The sequence below is a fragment of the Arachis hypogaea genome, chromosome 16 (assembly GCF_003086295.3).
Source record: "Arachis hypogaea cultivar Tifrunner chromosome 16, arahy.Tifrunner.gnm2.J5K5, whole genome shotgun sequence".
NCBI lineage: Eukaryota > Viridiplantae > Streptophyta > Magnoliopsida > Fabales > Fabaceae > Arachis > Arachis hypogaea.
In genome coordinates this window covers 131,492,268-131,513,580 of record NC_092051.1, presented here as the reverse complement: position 1 = coordinate 131,513,580, position 21,313 = coordinate 131,492,268, and the positions used below count along the sequence as shown (strand labels likewise).

At 35.8% G+C, this 21,313-nt stretch overlaps 1 non-coding gene across 1 annotated transcript; it reads left to right on the top strand.

Moving 5' to 3' along the window:
* The first annotated feature begins 10,471 nt into the window (after positions 1–10,471).
* On the top strand, positions 10,472–10,579 carry LOC112761255 (small nucleolar RNA R71). The gene has a single exon (XR_003181659.1). It is a non-coding gene; the product is annotated as a small nucleolar RNA R71 (small nucleolar RNA).
* The last annotated feature ends 10,734 nt before the right edge of the window (positions 10,580–21,313 follow it).

Here is a 21,313-nt window from a genome sequence, read left to right as displayed (position 1 = left end):
GTTTGGTTGTCAAAACTTAAGTTAAATTAAGAATTAATATTAATCGTCTTGATGATATAATTTACTTCATCCAATAACTATTAGATTTATCATAGAAGGTAATTTACCCTTTATTTAAGAGAGGGTTGAATAGAATTTACTTAAATATAAATATTAGAGATAAATTTAGAAATTAATTAAATTTTTTATTTTGATAAATACAAACTAAATTTAAAAAGCTTTACCTTAAATACTTTTAAAAATATATATACTTTTTAAAAGCTAAAAATACAAGTTCATGATTTTTTGATTTAACAAACAATACAAAATAAAAAACTTATCCTTTAGAAAAACACAAACTCATCTTAAAAAAGTTTTACCGGACAAGCCTTAATATAATGGTCTATTTTGTTGGAGTTTAAAGACATGTATCATTAAGTATTTTGTATAAGAATGTTATGTAACACCAAAAAGTAAATTAGCAAATAATCAATTATGAATGTTTATATAAAAAATAAAGCCATTATTGTATAATAATCAAATTGATCGTAGTTCGATGGTCAAACAAATTAGATTAAATTAGCCCACTCAATACCCGTAGAAAGAAGTTATATTAATCATCATTTAGCTTGTAATTTTTATTATGCGTGAGTCTTACTACCTTAATTTAAAAGTAATTAAATTCTCACTTTTTTACTTTATTATTTTTTTGGACCTGCTACACATACAAGTAAAAAGGCCGTACAAATTTTACAAGTTATCAGCCCAAACTTCATTAACACGCGCATTAACTCATTTTGAATGGAGCGTAACTACACGCGCCCCACTCAAACGGTTCCTCTTCGTCTTCTTCTTCTTCTTCTTCTTCTTCTTCTTCTTCTCTTCTTCTTCGTCTTCGTCTTCTTCCTCTTCCTCTTCCTCTTCCTCTTCGTTTTTTTTTCGATTTTCATGGTTTCTGAAATTCTTCTTCTTCTTCTTGCTGCACGTTCTTCTTCCTCTTACTCTTCTTCTTCTCCTTTTCTTTCGTTTCTGCACGTTCTTCTTCCTCGTTTTCCTCTTCTTCTTCTTCTTCTTCATTTACGTCTTTTCTCGCTGTTTTCTCTTTTTTTTTTTCGATTTTTCATGGTAAAATCGTTTTTGAAGAAGAAGAAGCAGCAGAAGATGAGGAGGAGAAAGAGAAAGAGTTCTGAATTTTCTTAAATCCTTTGGGTGTATTTTCTTAAATCCTTTGGGTGTATTCCTATAATCGTTTGGGTGAATTCTTGTAACCGTTTGAGTGTATTTTCTGTAATCCTTTGGGTGTATTTCTGTAATCATTTGGGTATATTTGAGTGATATCTGACTGATATCTATGGGTGTATTTTTCATTTCAGAAAAAATAGCAAGTATTATAGAAATATACCCAAACGATTACATAAAATACACTCAAGAGATTACAGAAATACACCCAAACGATTACATAAAATACACCCAAGAGATTACAGAAATACACCCAAACGGTTACAGGAATTCACCCAAACGATTATAGAAATACACCCAAAAGATTACAGAAAATACACCCAAAGGATTTAAGAAATACACCCAAAATCATGCATAATTCAGAACTCTTTCTCTTTCTCCTCCTCATCTTCTGCTACTTCTTCTTCTTCAAAAACGATTTCAGAGCTTGATGTCAAAAAATAATAGAAATCAATAATAACGAAAAAAGAAGAAGAATAAGAAGAAGAAGGTGCAGCAAGAAGAAGAAAAAAGAAAGAAGAAGAACGTGCAGAAGAAGAAGAAGAAGAAGAAGAAGAAGAAGAAGAAGAAGAAGAAGAAAAAGAAAAGAAAGTGCAATGAAGAAGAAGAAGAAGAAAAGAAGAAGAAGAAGAAGAGGAAGAGGAAGAGGAAGAGGAAGAAGAAGAGGAAGAGGAAGAAGAACGTGCAGTAAGAAGAAGAAGAACGTGCAGTAAGAAGAAGAAGAAGGTGCAATGAAAACGTGCCGTAACAGTATGTGAAGGAACTAACGTCAACGACGAAGAACAAACCAGTGAGAAAGGGGGAGAAAAGAACGATCGAAAAAGAAGGAGAAGAAGAAGGGATGTAGCGCGTGTAAAGAATGTAGCACTTACAGCGAATTTTGGGGATTAGAGTTTAATTGACTTGTAATACTTACAAGCCCTAATTGCTTGTACGCAGAGTTTTTCTCTTTCGGATTGGGCGAGAAGTAAGTTTTTCTTTTTTTAAACAATGAGAGGTGTTATATAATTTTTTTGAAAATATTAAAAATAGAATCTCGCATTATGTGATGTTGAGTCTGAAAATGATCTTATAATTATTTGTGATAACAAATATTTTAGTTAGTTATATTATGCATGTACTAGAATTTTCTAAATATATAAACTATTTAAGTATGTGAATGTGTATTGTTTTAAGGATTTATCTATTTTATGTCTTGAGAGCTCATGTTAAACTTATAAATTAATAAAATTTTTATTAAAAATATAAAAATTTTAAATTTTTAATGTATTTATTTTATATATTTATATATATTAAATGAAAATATCTAAATTTTTTTATTAATAATAAGCTTATCAATTATCATGTACTCTTAAGATATATGTAGTTAATTTTTTTAATTATAATTTTTTATTTTATATAGTTTATATTTTATTATGATAATATTTTTTTTAACGATACATATTTTTACTGGGTGATTTTGTTGTGTGTTAGGTGTTCTAACTATTCAAGATGGCAAATTTATTATTGAAATGAAATTCGGTTCCAAGAATTCTGTAATCATAGTCATAGCAAATTAGCAATCAAGAATTACACAATTTCTAAAGAAATTGATTATAAGGTGTATGTATCTGAGCCTGTAACGTTGTATGCGAAATTTCTAGTTAAGCATTGTTTGTAATCGAAGTTTACCATTACTTAATCATTACACTTTAACTATCCATTTTTACTTCCTCCAACCTCTCCAATTAAATTCATAAAATTTCATCAACTAAATTTATTTATACTCTACATTAATTGATGGCAACTATATATAATAAAATAATTGGACTAAAAATCCCTTACCTCGCTTTTCAAGCTCTCCAATTTTCGAAACCTCTAATCAATCAACAAGAACCCGTAATAAATTACAACATTTACACAACAATAATTATTTTAGCTCATATGGATATATTTCTCCGGTCAATAAATTTTTCCGTACCTTAAAAGTAGGGTGTTTGTCATGTGATTTGGATTGATTTTGAATAAAAAATTTATTTGATTCGAACATTAATTTTACTTGCGTTGCGATTTGGATTGGATAATTTTTTTTAAAAAAATCTAATCCGATCCAATTTCAAATATACAGTTTGGATTAGATTGGATTTGTGGTTTTGTAAATTAAAAAAATTAAATATATATAACAAGTCTCAATATCAATTTTTAAATAACTAATAATGACATAACAAGTCTCAACAATATCTTAAAAACTAACGATAACAAAACAATAGAAATAAAATTATAGGTTAGTTAAAATAAATAAATAAATCACATTTTAAACATCAAATATTTATTAAATAATAATAATAATAATATAAAAATATATAACAAGTTAAATATGTTATAAGTATAATTGTAAATATAATAATAAAATAATAATATTATAGCACATTGTGCGGTTTGAATTGAATTGGATCGGTTATGAAAAGTAGACCTAAAATCCGATCCGATCTAGCGGTTTACAAAAAATAGAATCCAATCACATCCAAATTAGTGCGGTTTTAATCAATTTTCAATTTGGATTGAATTGGATGAACGGTTTAATTTGAATCAGTTTGAATTTGATCACCCATACCTTGAAGCTTTGGAGTTTGGATCTCGACACTTTAGAACTCAAAAATGAAGCTTTTCTAACAAAGAGTTGCTCATTAGGAAATGTCTCATTCACAGCTGTGGGTTATTGCACAACATCTTTAGGCTCAATCTTGGAAAGATGATCAGCCACTTAATTCTCTGACCTTTTTCTGTCTCTAATCTCAATATCAAACTCCTGAAGAAGGAGCATCCACCTAATCAATCTTGATTTAACATCCTATTTGGTCAAAAGGTACTTAAGAGCAACATAGTCAGTATAAACAATAACCTTAGAACCAATCAAATAGGACCTAACTTATCAGATGCAAAAACTACAGCTAATAGTTCCTTTTTTGTAGTTGTGTAATTTTTTTGTGCGTCATTTAACAGACGACTAGTATAATAAATGACATGCACAAGCTTGTCTCTGTCCCAAGACAGCTCCTATAGCATGATCACTGGCATTACAAATCAATTCAAATGGTAAATCCCAATTAGGAGGAGCTATGATGGGTGCAAAGACCACCTATTTCATAGTTGGATTTAGCCGCCTTTGTAGTTGTACTACAGGTTTAGCATCCTCCTCAAGTAGAATCTTGTGCATACACATAGCCGGACTTATTCCTTTCAAGTCACTAATGGTCTATCCAAGAGCTATTTTGTGGCTTCTAAGCACGTGTACTAATGCCTCCTCTTCATCATGACTCAGAGAGGAGCTAATAATCATTGAATAGGAATCCTGCTCGCCTAGAAAAGCATACTTAAGAGAGGGAGGCAAGGGTTTCAACTCAAACTTGGGTGGCCCTTCCTCCTTAGTTTGCGTGTTTGGTTCTCCCTTTTGTAGTAGTGAATCATCAATCTCTAGCAAACCATCCTTTCAAGGGGTTCTAAAACACTATCAAGCTCTTCCGCTTCAAAAACCTCTTCAATTAATGGCTCAATTAAATCAACTCTCATACATCCCTCAAAATCACTAGGATGTTGCAAGGCCTCAAGCACATTAAGAACAACCTCTTCATTATTGACTCTCAGAGTCAATTCACCATTTTGCACATCAATAAGGACTCTCCCTATAGCTAAAAAGGTCTTCCCATATGAAAATCTTATACATTCTCTTGAATTCGGTAAACGACTGGTACACGGAATCGTGATTACACTTTAATTATGTAAAATTCATTGCTCTTTCTTTCCCTGGAAATGGCGCCAAAAACATGATGCCAAGACCATGGTTCACAACTCCGTGTAACTAACCAGCAAGTGCACTGGGTCGTCCAAGTAATACCTTACGTGAGTAAGGGTCGAATCCCACGGAGATTGTTGGTATGAAGCAAGCTATGGTCACCTTGCAAATCTCAGTCAGACAGATATAAATTGATAATGGTGTTTTCGAATAATAATTAATAGAATAGGGATAGAAATACTTATGTAAATCATTGGTGAGAGTTTCAGATAAGCGAATAGAGATGCTTTCGTTCCTCTGAAACTCTACTTTCCTGCTATCTTCATCCAATCAGTCTTACTCCTTTCCATGGCTGGCTTTATGCAAGAGCATCACCGTTGTCAGTGGCTACATCCCCTCCTCTCAGTGAAAAATATGCTCACATGCTCTGTCACAGCACGGCTAATCATCTGTCGGTTCTCGATCATGCTGGAATAGGATTCACCCTCCTTTTGCGTCTGTCACTAACGCCCAGCACTCGCGAGTTTGAAGCTCGTCACAGTCATTCAATCATTGAATCCTACTCGGAATACCACAGACAAGGTTTAGACTTTCCGGATTCTCTTGAATGCCGCCATCATTCTAGCTTACGCCACGAAGATTCTGATTAAGAGATCTAAGAGATACTCATTCAGTCGAAGGTAGAACGGAAGTGGTTGTCAGGCACGCGTTCATAGGGAATGATGATGATTGTCACGTTCATCACATTCAGATTGAAGTACGAATGAATATCTTAGAAGCGAAATAAGATGAATTGAATAGAAAACAGTAGTACTTTGCATTAATCTTTGAGGAACAGCAGAGCTCCACACCTTAATCTATGGAGTGTAGAAACTCTACCGTGAAAATTACATAAGTGAAAGGTCCAGGCATGGCCGAGATGGCCAGCCCCTCTGATCCAAGAACCAGACGTCTAAAGATCTCAAATACAATAGTGAAATGTCCTATTTATAATAAACTAGCTACTAGGGTTTACAGAAGTAAGTAAATGATGTAAAAATCCACTTCCGGGGCCCACTTGGTGTGTGCTTGGGCTGAGCTTTGAGTGTTGCACGTGTAGAGGTCCTTCTTGGAGTTGAACGCCAGCTTTTGTGCCAGTTTGGGCGTTCAACTCTGGTTTTGGCTCCTTTTCTGGCGCTGGACGCCAGATTTGGGTAGAAAGCTGGCGTTGAACGCCAGTTTACGTCGTCTATTCTTGGCCAAAGTATGGACTATTATACATTTCTGGAAAGCCCTGGATGTCTACTTTTCAACGCAATTAGAAGCGCGCCATTTCGAGTTCTGCAGCTCCAGAAAATTCACTTTGAGTGCAGGTAGGTCAGAATCCAACAGCATCAGCAGTCCTTCTTCAACCTCTAAATCTGATTTCTGCTCAAGTCCCTCAATTTTAGCCAGAAAATACCTGAAATCACAGAAAAATACACAAACTCATAGTAAAGTCCAGAAATGTGAATTTAACATAAAAACTAATGAAAACATCCCTAAAAGTAACTAGATCCTACTAAAAACATACTAAAAACAATGTCAAAAAGCGTATAAATTATCCGCTCATCACAACACCAAACTTAAATTGTTGCTTGTCCCCAAGCAACTGAAAATCAAATAGGATAAAAAGAAGAGAATATACTATAAATTCCAAACTATCAATGAAACATAGCTTCAATCATATGAGCGGGACTTGTAGCTTTTTGCCTCTTGAATAGTTTTGGCATCTCACTTTATCCATTAAGGTTCAGAATGATTGGCATCTATAGGAACTCAGAGTTCAGATAGTGTTATTGATTCTCCTAGTTTAGTATGATGATTCTTGAACACAGCTTCTTTATGAGTCTTGGCCGTGGCCCTAAGCACTTTGTTTTTCAGTATTACCACCGGATACATAAATGCCACAGACACATAATTGGGTGAACCTTTTCAGATTGTGACTCAGCTTTGCTAAAGTCCCCAATTAGAGGTGTCCAGGGTTCTTAAGCACACTCTTTTTTTGCTTTGGACCTTGACTTTAACCGCTCAGTCTCAAGTTTTCACTTGACACCTACACGCCACAGGCACATGGTTAGGGACAGCTTGGTTTAGCCGCTTAGACCAGAATTTTATTCCTTTAGGCCCTCCTATCCACTGATGCTCAAAGCCTTGGGATCCTTTTTATTTCCCTTGCCTTTTGGTTTTAAGGGTTATTGGCTTTTTGCTCTTGCCTCTTGGTTTTAAGAGCTTTTGGCTTTTTCTGCTTGCTTTTTCTTTTTTTTTTCTTTCTATATTTTTTTTTCGCCTATATTTTTTTTTTCTCTGCAAGCTTTGTTCTTTGCTGCTTTTTCTTGCTTCAAGAATCATTTTTATGATTTTTCAGATTATCAAATAACATGTCTCCTAGTCATCATTCTTTCAAGAGCCAACATATTTAACATTCTTAAACAACAACTTCAAAAGACATATGCACTGTTCAAGCATACATTCAGAAAACAAGAAGCATTGTCACCACATCAATATAATTAAACTAAGTTCAAGGATAAATTCGAAACTCATGTACTTCTTGTTCTTTTGAATTAAAACATTTTTTCATTTAAGAGAGGTGATGGATTCATAGGACATTCATAACTTTAAGACAAAGTTACTAACTACTAATGATCATGTAATGAAGACACAAACATTGATAAGCACATAACATAGAAAACGAAAAATAGAAGAAATAAGAACAAGGAATGAATCCACCTTAGTGATGGTGGCGTTCCCTTCTTGAGGAACCAATGATGTCCTTGAGCTCTTCTATGTCTCTTCCTTGTCTTTGTTGCTCCTCCTTCATTGCTTTTAGATCTTCTCTGATTTCATGAAGGATGATGGAGTGCTCTTGATGTTCCACCCTTAGTTGCTTCCAATAATTGTGTGGAAGAAAATGTATCCCCTGAGGTAACTCAAGGATCTCTTGATTTGCAGTCAAATGTTCTACCACTGAGCTATAGACCCTTGATGGAAGCTTTTGTCTTCCCTTTCCTCTTTCTAGAGGTTTCTCTGGCCTTAGGTGCCATCAATGGTTATGGAAAAAAAAAACAAAAAAGCTATGCTTTTACCACACCAAACTTAGAATGTTGCTCGCCCTCGAGCAAAAGAAGAAAGAATAGAAGAAGAAGAAGAAGATATGGAGGAGATGGATGGGAGTGTGTATTCGGCCATATGGGTGGGATTGGGTGGGAGAGAGATGTTGAATTTTGAAGGTAGTGGGTGTATGGATGTGAGTGGTAAATGGAAAACAGAAGGGATGATCATGAATGGAAAGAGAGATGATGAGGTAGGTGGGGATCCTGTGGGGTCCACAGATCCTGAGATGATCCTGTGGGGTCCACAGATCCTGAGGTGTCAAGGCATTTACATCCCTGCACCCATTAGGCATGTAAAAATGCCTTTGCACACAACTCTGGGCGTTCAGCGCCAGGTTGGTGGCCATTTTGGGCGTTCAACGCCCATTTGTGTGCCATTTCTGGCGTTCAGCGCCCAGAAGCTGCCCATTTTGGGCGTTCAGCGCCAGAACCATGCTCTGTTCTGGCGCTGAACGCCAGACAGATGCTCTTCCAGGGTGTGATTTTTCTTCTGCTGTTTTTGATTCCGTTTTCAATTTTTATATTTATTTTGTGACTCCACATGATCATGAACCTACAAAGACATATAACTAAGAAAAATATAGTTAGATAAATAAAAATTGGGTTGCCTCCCAACAAGCGCTTCTTTAATGTCAATAGCTTGACAGTGGGCTCTCATGGAGCCTCACAGATGTGCAGAGCTTTGTTGAGACTCTCCAACACCAAACTTAGAGTTTGGATATGGGAGTTCAACACCAAACTTAGAGTTTGGTTGTGGCCTCCCAACACCAAACTTAGAGTTTGACTGTGGGGGCTCTGGTTGACTCTGCTTTGAGAGAAGCTTTTTCTGCTTCCTCTCCATGGTTGCAGAGGGAGATCCTTGAGTTTTAAACACAAGGGAGTCCTTATTCCATTGAAGGACTATTTCACCTCTGTCAACATCAATCACAGCTCTTGCTGTGGCCAGGAAAGGTCTTCCTAGGATGATGGATTCATCATCTTCCTTTCCAGTATCCAGGACTATGAAATCAGCAGGGATGTAAAGGCCTTCAACCTTTACTAACACGTCCTCTACTTGTCCATAAGCCTATTTTCTTGAACTGTCTGCCATCTCTAATGAGATTTTAGCAGCTTGCACCCCATAGATTCCCAGTTTCTCTATTACAGAGAGGGGCATGAGGTTTATTCCTGAACCAAGGTCATACAGAGCCTTAAAGATCATGGTGCCTATGGTGCAGGGTATTATGAACTTTCCAGGATCCTGTCTCTTCTGAGGCAATGTCAGTTGATCCAGATCACTTAGTTCATTGATGAACAAGGGAGGTTCAACTTCCCAAGTATCAATGCCAAATAATTTGGCATTTAGCTTCATGATTGCACCAAGAAACTTGGCAGTTTGCTCTTCAGTAACATCCTCATTCTCTTCGGAAGAGGAATACTCATCAGAGCTCATGAAGGGCATAAGGAGGTTCAATGGAATCTCTATGGTCTCTAGATGAGCCTCAGAGTTCTTTGGTTCCTCAGAGGGAAGCTCCTTATTGATCACTGGACGTCCCAGGAGGTCTTCCTCCTTGGGATTCATGTCCTCTCCTCTCCTCACAGGTTCGGCCATGGTGCTTATGTCAATGGCCTTGCACTCTCCTTTTGGGTTCTCTTCTGTATTGCTTGGGAGAGTACTAGGAGGGATTTCAGTGATCCTCTTACTCAGCTGGCCCACTTGTGCTTCCAAATTTCTAATGGAAGACCTTGTTTCATTCATGAAACTTACAGTGGCCTTGGATAGATCAGAGACTAAGTTTGCCAAATTAGAGGTATTTTGTTCAGAATTCTCTGTCTGTTGCTGAGTGGATGATGGAAAAGGCTTGCTATTGCTAAACCTGTTTCTTCCACCATTATTAAAGCCTTGTTGAGGCTTTTGATCCTTCCATGAGAAATTTGGATGATTTCTCCATGATGAGTTATAGGTGTTTCCATAAGGTTCACCTAAATAATTTACCTCTGCTATTGCAGGGTTCTCAAGATCATAAGCTTCTTCTTCAGAAGAAGCCTCTTGAGTACTGTTGGATGCAGCTTGCATTCCATGCAGACTCTGAGAGATCATATTGACTTGCTGAGTCAATATTTTATTCTGAGCCAATATGGCGTTCAGAGTATCAACTTCAAGAACTCCCTTCTTCATAGGCGTCCCATTACTCACAGGATTCCTTTCAGAAGTGTACATGAACTGGTTATTAGCAACCATGTCAATGAGTTCTTGAGCTTCTGCAGGCGTTTTCTTTAGGTGAATGGATCCACCTGCAAAAGTGTCCAGTGACATCTTTGATAGCTCAGATAAACCATCATAGAATATATCCAGGATGGTCCATTCTGAAAGCATGTCAGAAGGACACTTTTTGGTCAACTGTTTGTATCTTTCCCAAGCTTCATAGAGGGATTCACCTTTTTTCTGTCTGAAGGTTTGAACATCAGCTCTAAGCTTGCTCAGCTTTTGAGGAGGAAAGTACTTGGCTAAGAAAGCCGTGACCAGCTTATCCCAAGAGTTCAGGCTGTCTTTGGGTTGAGAATCCAACCATAATCTAGCTCTGTCTCTTACAGCAAAAGGGAAAAGCATGAGCCTGTAGACTTCAGGATCTACTCTATTAGTCTTAACAGTATCACATATCTGCAAGAATTCAGTTAAGAACTGAAAAGGATCTTCAGATGGAAGTCCATGAAACTTGCAGTTCTGCTGCATCAGAGAAACTAATTGAGGTTTCAGCTCAAAGTTGTTTGCTCCAATGGCAGGAATGGAGATGCTTCTTCCATGTAAATTGGAATTAGGTGCAGTAAAGTCACCAAGTATCCTCCTTGCATTATTATTATTTTCGGCTGCCATCTCCTCTTCCTGTTCGAAAATTTCTGAAAGGTTATCTCTGGATTGTTGTAATTTAGCTTCTCTTAGTTTTCTCTTCAGAGTCCTTTCAGGTTCTGGATCTGCTTCAACAAGAATGTTCTTGTCCTTGCTCCTGCTCATATGACAAGGAAGAGGGCGCAGAAAAATAATAATAATAGAGATCCTTTATACCACAGTATAGGGATCCCTTTGTGAGTGGGAGAAAAGAGGGAGACAAAGAATGTAATGTAATGGAAGAAACACAACTGTGAGGAGGGTAGAGATGTGAGATGAGATGTTAGTAGATGAATAAATAAATAGAGTAAGATGGGAGAGGGAGAATTTTCGAAAATAATTTTTGAAAAAGAGTTAGTGATTTTCGAAAATAGTTTTTGAAAAAGGTTAGTAATTTTCGAAAATTTTAAAATCAAAAGTAAAAATAATTAGTTAATAAAAAAGAAATTTTTGAAAAAGAGGGAAGATATTTTCGAAAATTAGAGAGAGAGAGTTAGTTAGGTAGTTTTGAAAAAGATAAGAAACAAACAAAAAGTTAGTTAGTTAGTTGAAACAAATTTTGAAAAGATAAGAAGTTAGGAAGTTAGAAAAGATATTTTGAAATCAAATTTTTGAAAAAGATAAGATAAGAAGATATTTTGAAAAGATATGATTGAAATTAGTTTTGAAAAAGATTTGATTTTTAAAATCACAATTAATGACTTGATTCACAAGAAATCACAAGATATGATTCTAGAACTCAAAGATTGAATCTTTCTTAACAAGCAAGTAACAAACATGAAATTTTTGAATCAAAACATTAATTGTTATTGTTATTTTCGAAAATTTGATATAAAAAATAAGAAAAAGATTTTTGAAAAATATTTTTAAAATTTTCGAAAATAACTAAGAAAAATGAAAAAGATTTGATTTTTGAAAAAGATTTTTGAAAAAGATGAGATTTTTAAATTGAAAATTTGATTTGACTCATAAGAACAACTAGATTTTAAAAATTTTTGAAAAAGTCAAATCTAATTTTCGAAATTTTAAGAGAGAAAAAAGGAAAGATATTTTTTTTATTTTTGAATTTTTATGATGAGAGAGAAAAATTAAAAACATCATTTTCATGTTTTTCTCTTTTATTTTTGAATCAAAACAAGGAATGCATGCAAGAACACTATGAATGTCAAGATGAACACCAAGAACACTATGAAGATCATGATGAACATCAAGAACACATTTTTGAAAAATTTTTAATGCAAAGAAAACATGCAAGACACCAAACTTAGAATTCTTTAATGCTTAGACACTAAGAATTCAAGAATGCATATGAAAAACAAGAAAAGACACAAAACATGCAAATGCAAAGATCAAACAAGAAGACTTACCAAGAACAACTTGAAGATCATGAAGAACACTATGAATGCATGAATTTTCGAAAAATGCAGGATGCACATGCAATTGACACCAAACTTATAACATGACTCAAGACTCAAACAAGAACACAAAAAATATTTTTGATTTTTATGATTTTCTAATTTTTTTGTATTATTTTTTTTTCGAAAATATTTGGGAAAAAGGAAGCAATGAATTCATAATCCTCAATCAAAATCCTGGGAGTTAGACATGGCTTAATAGACAGCCAAGCTAAAACATGTTATATGAAACACTAGAATTCATTCTTAAAAATTTTGAAGAAAAATATATTTTTGAAAACAAATTTTTTTATTTAAAAATTTTTTCGAAAACACAGGAGAAAATTTTGAAAAATTTTTGAAAAGAAAACAAAAAGAAAATTACCTAATCTGAGCAACAAGATGAACCGTCAGTTGTCCAAACTCGAACAATCCCCGGCAACGGCGCCAAAAACTTGGTCCGCGGAATCGTGATTACACTTTAATTATGTAAAATTCATTGCTCTTTCTTTCCCTGGAAATGGCGCCAAAAACATGATGCCAAGACCATGGTTCACAACTCCGTGTAACTAATCAGCAAGTGCACTGGGTCGTCCAAGTAATACCTTACGTGAGTAAGGGTCGAATCCCACGGAGATTGTTGGTATGAAGCAAGCTATGGTCACCTTGCAAATCTCAGTCAGGCAGATATAAATTGATAATGGTGTTTTCGAATAATAATTAATAGAATAGGGATAGAAATACTTATGTAAATCATTGGTGAGAGTTTCAGATAAGCGAATAGAGATGCTTTCGTTCCTCTGAACCTCTGATTTCTTGCTATCTTCATCCAATCAGTCTTACTCCTTTCCATGGCTGGCTTTATGCAAGGGCATCACCGTTGTCAGTGGCTACATCCCCTCCTCTCAGTGAAAAATATGCTCACATGTTCTGTCACAGCACGGCTAATCATCTGTCGGTTCTCGATCATGCTGGAATAGGATTCACCCTCCTTTTGCGTCTGTCATTAACGCCCAGCACTCGCGAGTTTGAAGCTCGTCACAGTCATTCAATCATTGAATCCTACTCGGAATACCACAGACAAAGTTTAGACTTTCCGGATTCTCTTGAATGCCGCCATCATTCTAGCTTACGCCACGAAGATTCTGATTAAGAGATCTAAGAGATACTCATTCAGTCGAAGGTAGAACGGAAGTGGTTGTCAGGCACGCGTTCATAGGGAATGATGATGATTGTCACGTTCATCACATTCAGATTGAAGTACGAATGAATATCTTAGAAGCGAAATAAGATGAATTGAATAGAAAACAGTAGTACTTTGCATTAATCTTTGAGGAACAGTAGAGCTCCACACCTTAATCTATGGAGTATAGAAACTCTACCGTGAAAATTACATAAGTGAAAGGTCCAGGCATGGCCGAGATGGCTAGCCCCTCTGATCCAAGAACCAGACGTCCAAAGATCTCAAATACAATAGTGAAATGTCCTATTTATAATAAACTAGCTACTAGGGTTTACAGAAGTAAGTAATTGATGCAAAAATCCACTTCCGGGGCCCACTTGGTGTGTGCTTGGGATGAGCTTTGAGTGTTGCACGTGTAGAGGTCCTTCTTGGAGTTGAACACCAGCTTTTGTGCCAGTTTGGGCGTTCAACTCTGGTTTTGGCTCCTTTTCTGGCGCTGGACGCCAGATTTGGGTTGAAAGCTGGCGTTGAACGCCAGTTTACGTCGTCTATTCTTGGCCAAAGTATGGACTATTATACATTGCTGGAAAGCCCTGGATGTCTACTTTCCAACGCAATTAGAAGCGCGCCATTTCGAGTTCTGCAGCTCCAGAAAATCCACTTTGAGTGAAGGTAGGTCAGAATCCAACAACATCAGCAGTCCTTCTTCAACCTCTAAATCTGATTTCTGCTCAAATCCCTCAATTTTAGCCAGAAAATACCTGAAATCACAGAAAAACACACAAACTCATAGTAAATTCCAGAAATGTGAATTTAACATAAAAACTAATGAAAATATCCCTAAAAGTAACTAGATCCTACTAAAAACATACTAAAAACAATGTCAAAAAGCGTATAAATTATCCGCTCATCAACGACGCCATTGACTTTGATCATTTTTCTCTTGTAAATCTTATACTTTGATTCAGCTTGACTTTAATTCTGATAAATGCAAAATTTTTCTCTCATTGTTTCCATTAAAGTCCTTTAAACTCTCAATGCGTCCGCCTCTTATTCGTAAACTACCGTTTGAATCTTTCAGAACGTCTACCCTTGTCATTATACTTCTCTTTATGAATTTTGTACTTCCTGATATAACATTGGAATCGTTTGGGGTACGATGCCGACCCTTGAATCTTTGAAATGTAAAGTACCCCCCTTTTATTATATTGTATTGGCTTATGTGTTCTAAATTGTGTCACTCAGTTTGATATGTCGTTCCTCCTTCTCTTTTCTTGAAATGTAATTTAAATTTCCTTACTTCGCCATTTGTACCTTACGCATATCTTAACTATTTATACTTCTGACTATGTTAAAACTCTTGCAACATGGCTATTAATATCATATTCCTCCACAAACTATGAAACCCCCGTCATCATTTGAAGTTGTTCCGCGATAATGCGTCACCATAGTCTTTAATCATTCCTTTTCTATGAAACCTCATACTTCTTCAACTCAGCTTGGATATGTTTCAAACTAATGTGCTGAATTTCTTCTTTGAAGTTGTCAATTGATTTTTTTTCTAGCAAACTTCGTTACTTGAGCATCCTTGTTTACATGCAATTGTATTTATTCTTTCAAATTCTCGCGAACGCGGTCCTTGGTGTTTTTCTTTCTTTTCTATGGTCTATTATCCTTCTGAGTAAACTTCTTGCGACTGTTAGACTTAGTAAACGATACATTAGTCCTTTAGGACACGTTTGGTGAACGTAAAAGGTGAAACTCGTAAGTATACGACATCATAGGGAGTTGTGAAACCTTGTTTTACGTGAAAGAGTTCTGTTGATGTGGGATTTAAGACCAGCAGTAAGGTTTGCAAAGTGTTTAACAAAGTTGAGAACCTTCGGATGAGTTGCTCAATGAAGTACGGTTAAGAATGATGGAGATAAGTTATGTTGAAGTTTGAATAGTTGAGTCTCTGAAGTTGGTATGAGATTAGTATACGAACGTTAAGCACATCGTTTTAACTCCGGCTAGTTTTATAACCTTTTGCCGCCTTACTTTACCATCACATGTTTGAAACATATCGCCTTGTACATCACGCCTATCTTGTAACTTCTGTTTCGCATAACACTTATACCCTTTATACCTTTATGCCATATGAAAATTCTGGTATTTGGAATTATATGAATAAATATACTGAGAACTTTTTGCCTTTTCCTTAAATAAGTTCTTCCTTAAATAAGTTCACGAGTGAAGTAATATGAAAATCTCTTTCATTTTGTATCAATTTTTGAGGACGAAATTTTTATAAGATGTGTAGGATGTAAGACCCAAGACTTTTGAAAAGTCCTATTTTGAACTAATTCCAAATTATATATATTTATTTATAGTTTTAATTTCAGAAATTATTTTTATTAAAAAATAATTAAAGGCAATTAATTGGATTTGAAATAAATTAAGATTTTTTTTATTTAAACTCTATACCTAAGAATTATTTTCCTATTTATGATTTAATGTTCTAGAAATTTGAAAATAATGGAGTTTGGCTATTTAAATTAGAATTTTGTCTAATTTTATAATTATTGAATTATTTTCTATATTTAAATTATAAAATTGGTAGTTATGAAATAATAATAATTTTATATGATTTGATTTATGATAATTTAATTTATATCATTTAATAAAGATAAAGAGAAATTAATTATATTACCATGGATTTTCAATTAGAGTAATTTATTGATAATCAATTAGTACTTTTATACCACAAATAATATTTTAAAGTAATTTTAGAGATTAAATTAGTTTTTAAATATTAATACTTTATACTCCAATTTTATTAAAATTACCAAACTATCCCTATACCTAATTTTTACCAAAACCCTAATTTTATTACATTTTCTCCCTTTCCTTGTCTCTGCACCGCCATACCCTTTCCCATACCGTCCTTGTCCAGATGCACCCTTTCTTCAGCTTCAGTAAATTAGGAAAAAGAAAAGAAGAAAGAAAGAAAGGGAGAAAAGAAACAGGGAGAGCAGAGGAGGGCGGAGAAGACAACCGCGCCGGCGCGCTGGGCCTCACCGCCGCCGTCGCGTCGCTGTCGGACCATGGAGAGAGGGCGTTTGCAGAGGGAGCCATGGGAGAGAGAGAAGGTTTGGCAGAAGAGAGGTCGCGTTGCTAGGTCGCGCAGCTACCTCGCCGCCGCTTGCCGTGCTGTGTCGCGTCGCCGTCCAGCCATGTCGAAGGAGAGGCGTCGCCGTTTTGAACCCGCGTCGCCGTCACGGTCGACTGGGCCAGCTGAGGGAGAGTGAGATTGGAGGAAACAGAGGCTGGGAACAGAGGAAGAGGAGAGGAAGGAGGGTCGCCGCGCTGTGCAGCTTCCTGCGCCGGTTGCCGTCGCCACCATCGAATCATCGTGTCGCCACGCTGGAGTCGTCGCTGCCATCATTAATGGTGAGTCAGTTAAGTCCTAGCCATGAGAACACCATCTCTGAACCCTTATTGCTCTGTAAAATACCCTGTATTGTCTCTGATGTCCTTGGCTATATTGTTTGGTGGGGTTTGTCTCAATTGGAGTCACTGGTGGAGGTGTTGCCGCTGCTGAAAACCAACGATGGGGCTATTGCTGGTTCTGATTCTATTATCCTGGTACTGGTCTAAACTTTCCCTTGGGCTTAATCCATTTGCACGTTCTGTTTTGTCATTGCTATAGTTATCATATTTTTGTATTAATTCAATTTTAGTTTTTGCTTTGTCTTGAATTCCTAGGGCTGTTTCTGTCCTTGATCATATTAGATTCAAAATTCTTGTCCTGCTGCAACCATCATCATCACCGCAAAATTAACGTTGCTGTTGTTCCAATGGATGCGGTGTCCTCGATTTCATTGGAATTATCACTGTTGCTGCGAATTTAAAATAAACGGATTTATCACAGTTAATTCCTACGGATTCGACTTTCTGAGGTAGGGGTTTTCTTAAAATCTATTTTATATTACAGAGTTGTGATAAATAGATATCGATGCAAAGGGATTTACTTCTGCGATTATATTTGTCTTATGGATGTGATGGTTTGTTGGACTGAGTTATTGGGTGCTTGATTGCGTGAGTGGTATGTGATTGTGGATAAAAACCGGTTTAGAATGTCATTTACTTGATTATTAAGAAAGGTGAATTTTCTTGGTTTTAGAATTTACTTAGTAACATAAATGAAACGATTTTGGAAATAATTTGAGATATGAAAATAAATTGATTCTGGGAGCGGTTTGATTGTGAGTTGGTTTGATTTTATGAATGATTTAATATTTGAGCTGATTCAATTTTAAAAAGAGTTTTATTATTAGAATTGGTTGATTTGAAAATAATTTGACATTGGAACAGGTTCAATTATGGAAAATGTTTGAGGTTTGGAAATGATTGAGAAAAGGTTTGAGAAATGTTTGGATGGGACCCGAAAAGGGTGGCAGTGTCCGAGTTTTAGAGGGGATGCTGCCGAAATTTTATAAAATTGAAAGTTTTATTTAAAGTAATTAATTAAAAAGATTTGTTTTTAAGCATTATACGTTTTAAGATTGATTTGTCTATCAAAGAAAGAATTTTGTTTTGAAATTGAGATTGTTAACGAACAGAATGAAAAAGAGGATGATGAGGATTTTACTTGAAATATGGCTTTGAAATGAACTTGGAAATGAGATTTGGATTAATAAATGATTATGAAGTTGAGAATGTTGAGATGTGAACTTTGAATTATTCACATGGCTTATGAATTTGAAATATCTGAGATACGAGGTTCCCTGGATTAAGTGCCGTGGCTTGCCACCACGTGTACCAGGTTGAAAACTCGATACTCTGTTGACCCTTCGACGTAAGTGTGTGACCGGGCACTATATAAATTCCCGGGAATGTTACCCCCATTGAGTAATATTGATTATTTGAGAAAAAGCTATGCATAGACTCTTGGGGATGCACGTCGGGGGACAGTCTAAGTACAATTCAGACTTGTCGGGTTGGCTGGATAACCGATAGATGAGCCTCATCAGCCATAGGACAGGCATGCATCATATGCATTTGTTTGATTTGCTTAAGTTTGAGCTTGTTTCGGTTTGCCTAATTGCTAAACTGTTCGTAACTGCTACTTGAACTATTTGATGTAACTGCTGCCTACTTGTGCTTTCCTTGTCTGCCTTGCCTGTGTTTGTCCTGGCGTGCTACATTTGAGATTGAACTTTGGTACTGAATTAATGATTGTGTTGTTTGATTGCGTGATTGGTTTCTGATTGAGATTTTCTTATAAGAAAGGAAAGGTTTCGGATTTCTGAAAGATTAAACATTGTTTCTTTGAAAAGGTTTTGAACGATTACCTGTTGGTTTTTTTAAAAGATTCATAAGGCAATGATAATCACTGAACTTGAAAACAGTTTTCCTATTAAATATCTTCTTATGACAACTTTGAAACTCCATGGTGAGACCGTGTGGTTATGTTCTCACCTCCCTACAGCTTTACTTTTCAGGAACCGAATGAAGAAGCACTAAGAAGAGTTATACTGCGTTTGGTTTATATGTTGTTGCATTAATTAGATTATTTTCTTCCCTTGTCTTTGTTATTGGAATTTTGTAAGAGGGATAGGAGTTGTATGTTTTATATATATATATATATATATTATATTATAAGATATTATGTAAGAAGTCTTGTATATGAATCTATGCCTGCTTGTTTATTTTAGATGAAGTATGTATTTCCGGTTTATAAAGTGATTAACGATACGGTGTTGAGTCACAGGCTCCTATTTTAATATTTAATATGTAAAGTAGTCGTAATACTTCTTGCTATCAGAGTAGCGCAGCCGGAAGCGTGACTTCTGATAGGGAGGGTGTTACAGTCAACAATTTCTTCATGAATTTAGCATAGAGAGACATTTGCTCCAAAGGTTCTGCAAAAAGAATGTTGATCTGAAGCTTCCTGAAGTCTTCTAGAAATTTTGAAAATTGCTTGTCTTTGGATGCCTTCTGAAGCCTCTAAGGATACGACATTTTTGGCTTGTACTCAGACACTGGAGACTTCACTTTTATTGCTCAACATCCACCAGATTAGGCTTGTTCATATGTCTCTTAGGGGCATGCTCCACCTTGTCCTGAGCCTCCTCCAAAGCTTCTTTCTCAACCAGCTCCTCACTAACTTGTGCTTCTATACCTGCTATCTTACCACTCCAATTGGGTTGGGCATTGTATCACTAGAAAAGGTGTGAGGAGGTCTCTCAGCTACTTGCTTGCTTAACTGACCCATTTGAACCTCCAAATTTCTAATTGAAGCTCTAGTTTCTTGCATGAAACTATTAGTGTTTTTTTAGAGTTCTGCAACTAAAGATTCCAAGTCAGAGAATCTCTGAGAAGGATGGGTGTATGGTATTGTTGAAAGGACTGAAACTGATAGTTGTTGTTGAAATTACTCTGATAGAAATTGTCCTGAGGAGAGTTGTTATTGTTAAAATTTAGTTGCCTCTGTGGTTGATTTTTCCATCCAAAATTTGGGTGATTTTTCTGTCCCAAATTGTAAGTTTTTGAAAAAAGGTCATTATTGGGGGGTCTGAAGGAATTACCCATATAATTAACCTGTTCAGAGGGAAACTGACTATAATCAAAATGCTCACCTTGAGAAAATCCGTCACTCATGTCATAAGAAGCATCTTGGGTGTTAATAGCTGAGGCTTGTAATTTACCCAAGTGTTGAGTAATGGTATTTATTTGTTGAGACGTGACTTTATTTTGAGTAAGAATAGTATCCAAAGCATCTAGTTCCATGACTCTCTTTCTAATGGCGATTTTCTTAGAAGAATATAAATATTGGTTGTTAGCAACCATCTCAATCAACTCTAAAGCCTCCTCAGTGGTTTTCTTCTGTGAAGAGATCCTCCTGCAAAATTATCCAAAAAAGTTTTGGCGGCTTGAGTAATCTCTTCATAAAAAAAATTTGCAACTGTATCCATTCTGGAAATATGTCGGTAGGGCACTTTCTGAGGATAACCTTGTACCTCTCCCAAACTTCATAGAGAGATTCACCCTCTTGTTGCCTGAAGATCTAAATATCAGTCCTTAACTTGGTCAACCTTTGAGGTGAAAATAATTTAGTCAAGAATCCGTTAACCACGTTGTCCCATGTATCCAGACTCTCCTTGGGTTGTGTGTCAAGCCACTGCTTGGCTCGGTCCCGTACAACAAACAAAAAAAGCAACAACCAATAAATATCAGGATGGACTCTATTAGTCTTCACTGTATCACAAATCTACAGAAAATTAGAGATGAACAAGTTTGGATCTTCGTAGGGGAGTCGATGAAACTGACAGTTTTATTACAACAAAGTAATGAGTTGAGGCTTCAACTCAAAATTATTAGCATTTATAGGGGGGCACAACAATGCTATTGCCATAGAAACTAGGATTTGGAGCAGTGTAAGAACCTAGAGTTTTCCTAGGTTGCTCAGGAGCATTAAGAGCTTTAGGAATAACAACAACGTTGATGTTGTTTATCTCCATAGTGATTTCTTCAATTTCCTCCTCAGAATTCTCCTTGAGACTTTCAATAGCTCTATAAGCTCTAGCCTGCTATTAGCATCTTCTAATAGTCCTTTCAATCTCAGGATCAAAATTAAGAAGAGGTTCCTTATCTCTGTTCCTACTCATAAACAAATAGAAAACAAGAAAAGTGAGAATCTCTACCTTAGAGTGAAGAGAATTTCCAGTGAAATAAACAGAATAAAAAAAGTAGAATAAAATAAAA